This window comes from Ctenopharyngodon idella, chromosome 9, assembly GCF_019924925.1.
Source record: "Ctenopharyngodon idella isolate HZGC_01 chromosome 9, HZGC01, whole genome shotgun sequence".
Taxonomy (NCBI): domain Eukaryota; kingdom Metazoa; phylum Chordata; class Actinopteri; order Cypriniformes; family Xenocyprididae; genus Ctenopharyngodon; species Ctenopharyngodon idella.
The window spans coordinates 38458287-38465932 of NC_067228.1; positions in this window are offsets into that span (position 1 = coordinate 38458287).

Here is a 7646-nt window from a genome sequence, read left to right on the forward strand (position 1 = left end):
GGTTTTAAAGACATCAGAAAACAGTTGACGTGACTACAGTGGTTCAACCTTAATGTTATGAAGTGACTAATATTGTTTTGAATACTTTTTGTGTGCAAAACAAAACAAAAATAATGACTTTATTTCACAGTTTGAACTGTTGTCATACGCAGTTGACGTTGTGAACGCAGTTCAGCACTTTCGCATTTACGGCTGAACGCTGGTGTCAACTGCGTGTGACAACAGTTCAAATTGTTAAATAAAGTCGTTATTTTTGTTTTGTTTTTGCACACAAAAAGTATTCTTGTCGCTTCATAACATTAAGGTTGAACCACTGTAGTCACGTCAACTGTTTTCTTGATGTCTTTAAAACCCTTCTGAAGGAGCAATGTTGTTGCTGCCTATGTGTGGATCAGATCAAAAATATTTTCATTTGTGTTCCGCAGATGAACAAAGGTCTTACAGGTTTAGGACGACATGAGGGTGAGTACTAAATGACAAAAACTTCATTATTGGGTGAACTAACCCTTTAATATAGCTTCTTCTGTGTGTGTGTGTGTGTGTGTTTGTATCCAAACATGAAGGATATGCCATCATGGAAAATATAAAACACTTGACCCATATTTGCCCTCTCTAGACTGTCCAGATAATGATTGGAGTGGTGATTTTCTTATTTGGTATTGTACGCACCAGCAACATCAACAACAATTACCATTACCCAGCTATTTCTGTCATAAGTGGAATAACTTACTGGGGATCTTTCATTGTAAGTTTCATTTAATGGTTTTATCTTTATTGTCTCTAATTTTAATTTCCTGAATGAACTGTAAAAAATGTCATGTTTCTCTCTCAGTACATCAGTGCTGGATCTCTGTCTGTTGCTGCTCAGAATAACTTGATCTGTGTGTGGTATGTACAGTACAGTGTGCTGAATTCTGTTGGTGATATCTTTTTTTTGTCACATTGTTTCTAATGTATGCATACACTATTAATCACATTCCCAAGTAATTGTGTGCAAGCACAAAGTGCTTTAGTCATCTGTTCTTTGAGTAAAGACTGCATGCAGTATAGGGTATAATGGGGCTATGAAGTAAAAGGCCATTGAGATTTTATTTTCATCCCTAAACACTAAATAACAAAAACAAACAAACTAACAAACAAACAAAAAAACACAGCACTTTCCTACCTTTCTATGGCGCTATATTTACGTTTTTAATGAAAACTAGGCTTTCTTAGAACAATAAGGATCTGAAAAGGATATCTGATTCATTATCAATTTACATAATTAAAGATTTAGTTCAGGTCATTTCATAAGTGTACAACCATTATTATCACTATTTCACTTTTCACATGTCAGCTTTTCTTCCTGTAGGTGAAAGCTTCTCTTATAATGAATGTGATCGGTGCCATAACTGCAGGGATAGCCATTCTTCTGATGGGCATAGAAATAGTAGAGTTTTCCCAGGTAAGTTGCTACATTGTCTATGTATCACACTGTCACACATCATGTTCTGTTTGTTTCGGTTTCCATTCGTCACACGTGTTCCTTTGTTCCAAGTTCCCGCCACTCTTCAGTCACCATGGGACACTAACTCACAGCGGTGCATCATTAGTTCATCATCTACACCATGTATATCTGTTCCTACTTGTGTTCTGTTCATATGTCCAGTCTCGTTTCAGTTTGATGTGTGTGTAACACTGCCTGTAGGAACTTTGTAATAAAACCTCGTATTGGATTATCACTCTTCTTCGTCTGCCTGCCTACACACCACTCGTTACAGAAGACCGACCAAATATGGATTGCGCAAATAAGTTTGTGTTCGTGGCTCAGGAGAGCCATGATTTTTTGTTTTTTTCTAAGGAGTTTTTTGTCTTGCACTCACCTGCCCCTACAACACCGAGACCTTGAAGTCGATGTTCTGGATCGGGGCGAACTTTCACCACACTGTTGACCTCCCAGACACCTCCGGATTAAACTGGAGAGAAGCCATCATCCGGTGTCCGAACACAGCCAGACCCAGAGCTATTCCACCACCTACGACCATGGAAGGATCACTTGAGTCCCCCGCAGATGGAGAGCTACCGCCCGCTACGATGTGTCAGCCAGACCCCGAGGACAAGTGGCCTGCGCGGAACCTCGCCCCGGAGGAGCCCCCAGTGAATCTAATCAGGCTGAGGGGAAACTGGTGGAGATATGGACTGAGCAACATTTTTTCTTCAACCAGTACCCCTATCAACAACAGGACACTTTCATTTCAATGCATTGTTCCCTTCTATCTGCGTCATATTTCGAGTTTCGCGTAGCTCAATTGGCAGAGCATTGCAATATATAACAATATGCAATCATGTGATCATGCGATCGTGGGTTCAATCCCAGGGAAACGCATGTGCTCATAAAGTGTATATGCATTATAAATCACTAGGGTAGGTTTAGGGGTGGTGTGGGTGTAGTTGTTAATTAAAAAATGAGTTTGCTAAATGGAAATAGGACAAATGGTGTAAAAAGTCCACACATTGCATTTAAATGAACACACATTTTGATTGGTAACGACAGTCATACGTCATTTCATGGCAACAGACGTAACATGACACTGTCATTATTTTTACGCCAGCTAGAGGGCACATGACTTTAAAATGTAAATATAGGTCGTAATAAAGTGCTTGAAAAATGACCTATAGGGTTGTTTTTTTTGGAGGACAGTCTGGGACTGAGGACTGGCTGATAGACTTCAGCGCGGAGGTATCATCACCCACCCTACCCCCACCCCGTTTCTCAGCCTTCATCGCTGATGCAGACAGCACAGAGACTTGCATGGACTATACTCTTCATCCTACCCTTCCAAGTCTCCTTCTGCCTCAGTCACCGATCTTCCCAGCCAGCCTTCCAGCCCCACTTCAGCTGGAGGTTTGCTGCCCTCACCGTCTCCGGAATCGCCATGCCGTGACGTTGAGCCTCAGGTCACGTAACCTCCATCAGCGCCTGATGGAGTGGATCCTGTGACTCCGCCTCTGATCGCCTCACTCCGTCTCGGGCCCCTCGACCTGGCAGCTCCGCCCTGGCTCCTCCCATCTTCGGCTCACCAGACCCCCCTCGGCTTTTCAACTCAACTGGGTTCCCTCGTCCCAGCGGCTCATCACTGGTCATTGTCTTACCACCTCCGCCATGGACTTGTGGACCTGCTGCTATGCTCCGTTCCTCCACCCCTATGGCTGCTGCGGGCTCCTCCTTCCCTTCTTACTCATCTCGGTCCATAGTCACACTGGTTCGTCTTAGTCCTCGGGTTATCGCGCTCCTTCTCCAACAGTCATTGTTGTGATGTCGCCTAGGCCTCAGAGGCCAACAATGTCACTCTGCTCCATCGGCTCTCCATCTGCGCTCCGGGGATCCATCGGTTCCACCTACATTGGTTGCCCAACAGATTTTGACAGTCCTGTCTACACCTTGTTGCCTCCCTCCCTCGTCTCCACCGTGGGCTGTCATCACTGCCAGGCTCTGGGTCTGCGCCATCGGCTCTCCACCATCAGCGCCGCCAGGGGATCGTCGTCCTCCCTTCACCACTCCTCCGGCACCATCACCTCGTCCACCTCTAGAACCCCTTCCGGCCCTCCCTTTGATGTTCTGTTACAGCACGAGGACATGCCTTGCCGGAGGGGGACATACTGTCACATTGTCACCATCATGTTCCCACCACTCATCAGTCACCATGGACACTAACTCACCATCACAGCGGTGCATCATTAGTTCATCATCTACACCATGTATATCTGTTCCTACTTGTGTTCTGTTTAGTGTCCAGTCTCGTTTCAGTTTGATGTGTGTGTAACACTGCCTGGTGGAACTTTGTTAATAAAACCTTGTATTGGATTATTACTTCACTTCGTCTGCCAGCCTACACACCATGCGTTACACTATGGTAGTTCCACTGACACCTGTTTCCATTTTAAGGTATTAAATGTACAATGTGCAATACTATATTAATTTTATCTGCTTAATTTTGTTTTTTCACTTAAAAATGACAATTATATCATCATTTACTAATTGAACTTTTTATAATTAATAAAGATTGTGCTGGCCAGTCTTTTCCATATGCAATTACAGTGACTAGCAACTGGAAATTTTATGCTTCGGAATGACATCATAAGGCATCATAAAAGTATTATAAAAATGACAAAGTAGTCCATTCCACTTGTGCACTATGTTCCAAGTGTTCAAAAGCCATATTATGCCTTCTTGTATATACAGTAGTTACATATGTAACGACTAAGACAAATCAGACACAATTATTTGTTATAGTTAACCAATAATGGTTTAAAGCTCACTCTGGGGTCTGTCCCCCATCCCCCGAGAAGTTCTCAGTTTTATTGCGCTAAAGAATGTTGGTTGCCACATGGAAGAGCAGAGAACAAAGAGACACACAGAAAACCTGCATCTTTCCTGCATCTTTCCCACAGAAAACAGACTTACCTGCATTAATTTATAGACAGACTGTTCTATAAACTAACATGCATATCCCAGGAAATAGTATCCATTATTACTGTTTGTTGTACTGTACTCAGTATTGTATTCACATGTTTTATGATACATTTAAGGTAACCTCAATTATGCCATGTTTAGTGTCTATGGGTTCGTATTGAGAAGATTTAAATGCTTGTGTATGCGATATGTCGATACCTCATGCAACACATCAGTATTACAAGAATCTTTAATAGTTCTTCTTCAAAAACTCAGCCAGTTAATCTTGCTCGGTCGTAAAAGCCCTGACAGGAGGCGTGTTGTCGCCCGGAAATACAAAATCTTCATTGGTCAGGTCAACCCTAAGAGGTGTGACTTTGACCAGAGGTTAAAAGTCAGTGCACAACGCCCCTCCCTCTCTCCTTCTTGCTTCTTGGACAACTGAAGAGACCCCCTTTTTGCTCCAGGCCTCTTCAGGCCAAAGCCTGTGGGCCTGGAAGGCCTGTAGACCTAGGCCTGCAACCCAGCCATGTGCTCATCTATGAGAGAGAGAAAGAACTCTTTCCCCACTGAGAGTCAAATTAACAGCTTAAGTTGTTTCATATTACTTCATCCAATGCAGAAGATACTGACTACAACTTCGGACTGAATCATTAAGGACTCCTCAGCCTGCAAATCCGATGCTCCTCGACCTAAAGGCATCTTGCAAGTATCGTACATTTGAACACTAAACAGCGATTTAGTATTAATTTGTAAACCACCCGTGTCAGCAAAGGTGTTTTATTACTGCGGAAACTGATGATTCTTTTCCAGATTGTCTATGACTTTTTTCCTATAGCTCCATTTCCGGTCCCACTTCCGGTTCAACTCTATCATTGCTCATTTTTACCTACGTATGTGTGTGACCTGCGTGTATGTTATGTGTTTGTTAGTTTAGTTATGTGTTTGTGAGTTAGTTAATAAAGATTGTGCACAATACATGTTTGGTTCTGACTCCGTCTGCTAATAAATTGCCTCTTAAATGATTTAGATCTTGACTACATGCTCTGAGTAGTACTGTACAATAAGAATGTTGTTTTTCCATAACCTGGAAATGAACATTTCTTAGAATTAATAAACAATTAAAACTGAGTGTTCACTGGACGAACAGGTTAATTGATTGTAATATTAATTTTAATGTAGCTACATCAAGTTAATCTGATTAACTGATTCACATATTCATAATTAATCATAATTAATAATCATAATGAGTTATGAATAATTATTAATATTTCCCCTTTGAGTTAATTCGCTACACCTAAGTAGTTTTTATTTGTTTTATAACAGTTATATTTGATTTGTATTTTTAGAGAAGGATCCCCAATGATCTGGGGACCAACGGAATATTGCTGCTGTTCTCCATCCTTCAGTTCATCATCTCCATCTGTATCTCAGGATTTGCCTGCAAAGCCACCTGCAACAGAGACTCTACAGTGGTCAATGTGGCACTAAACCAGGTAATGATTTACAACATGCTTCATTGTAAATACATCCTTTTTCCTACTGCTAGATTGTTGAAGTGGGTGACAGTAGGTTTTTCCACTTTGTTAATTTAATGATCTGTCTTGGCTTCAGTTTCATTTCCACTTTAGGCTTTAGGCTTGACTTCAGACTTGATCTAATTACTTCAGACTTGACTCGACAAAAAGTACTCATGAATATTTCAAAAACAACTCAAGTATTTTATCCCTAACTACTGATATCATAAAGAAAGAATTTATGATTTGTTTGAATGGTTTCATAATATTACTCCTGTGTATTGTGTGTAAACTCTGAAATGTCATAAAACTCCCATGAAACGTGACGGGAGCCACCGTGCCATATATTCTCATATTTGGCTTTATTAACATGTCAAGTCAGGCTAGATGCAAAGAATGTGGGAAAACAATTAGAGACACTGGAACGACAGCATCAAATTTTATTAGACATCGCATCCACAAAGGTTAGTCACATTACAATACTGTGGTATAGCTGCATGGCTCCTTTGGATTGCCAGGCTGTTAAAATATGGAAAAAAAAAAATCTAGCCTTTAAACTTAAAGTTTACTACTGACTTAAAACAGCTGGAAACATTCGGAGGTTTGATATTTTCTGATAATTATTGTTGTCAGTGACTATGCTATATAACAAACTTCTGTAAACCGTGACTGGCGCCATCTTGCGTCCACTTAACAACTGTATTGAAAATGACTACTCGTCTAGTTGCCAGAACGATTTTGTACTTTGTAATGGATTGTAACAGGCTAGATGTCTTAGTACCTCTATTACAAACAAAACAGATAATAGAAAGATCATATTTTTTGTTTATATAATACAACTAGGATAAAAATAGGATTTTTCAGTATGATGTTTTTTTTCAGGGTTTTTTTTTTTTTTTAAAGTAAGGCATGAAATAACTTGAGACTCAACTCGGACTCATGACAAAGACTCCAGACTTGACTCAGACTTCAGATGAAAGACTTGTGAACATCTCTGAGTCAGTTTGTGTTATGTGTGGATCTACAGTAGTTAAAACTGATAATGATTGTGAATGTCATGTAACTTATCTTGTCTGTTACTTCCCAGGAATACTGAGTCACAGTGAGAAGATCTTACCAAGGTTGCAAGGAATTAAAATCTCATATTGTTGCTTCCAAGCAAGTTCTCCAAAAATTGAGAATTGAAAGTACATCAAATGATGTGTATACATTAAATGTTTGCTGACACAAAGAATTTTTTGTCTGTGGTGTCTTTATTTTTAACCTATAATTAACAAGAAGAATTGTTATTATTATTATTTCAACAAAGGCATACAGTTTAAATTTAAATGTCGAAGCAAGTTAAACCCAGGTTCAGTGAACAAGAAGCTGTCCCAGTGTGCATGAAAAGAAAACACACCATTAATGGTTGTATCTGCAATGCCACCTGTATCTAGTGCCAATGTTTCACTAAACAAATTAAAGATACAAAAAAATCCCAACTGAATTTAATTTATAAATAATTTAAAGTCTTTCTCCTTTTAATGATAAATGAGTGCCCAACAATAGGATTATGTGTGTTCTGAACAGAGAAACGTGCTGGTGCTTTTAAGAACAGAATTCATTTAAACTTAACCTTGTAGTTTTTATTAATATGTAAAGCCCTTTGAATTTTAGGAGGAAGAGCATCAACATAATCCTTAAAAGTATAAAGCAAG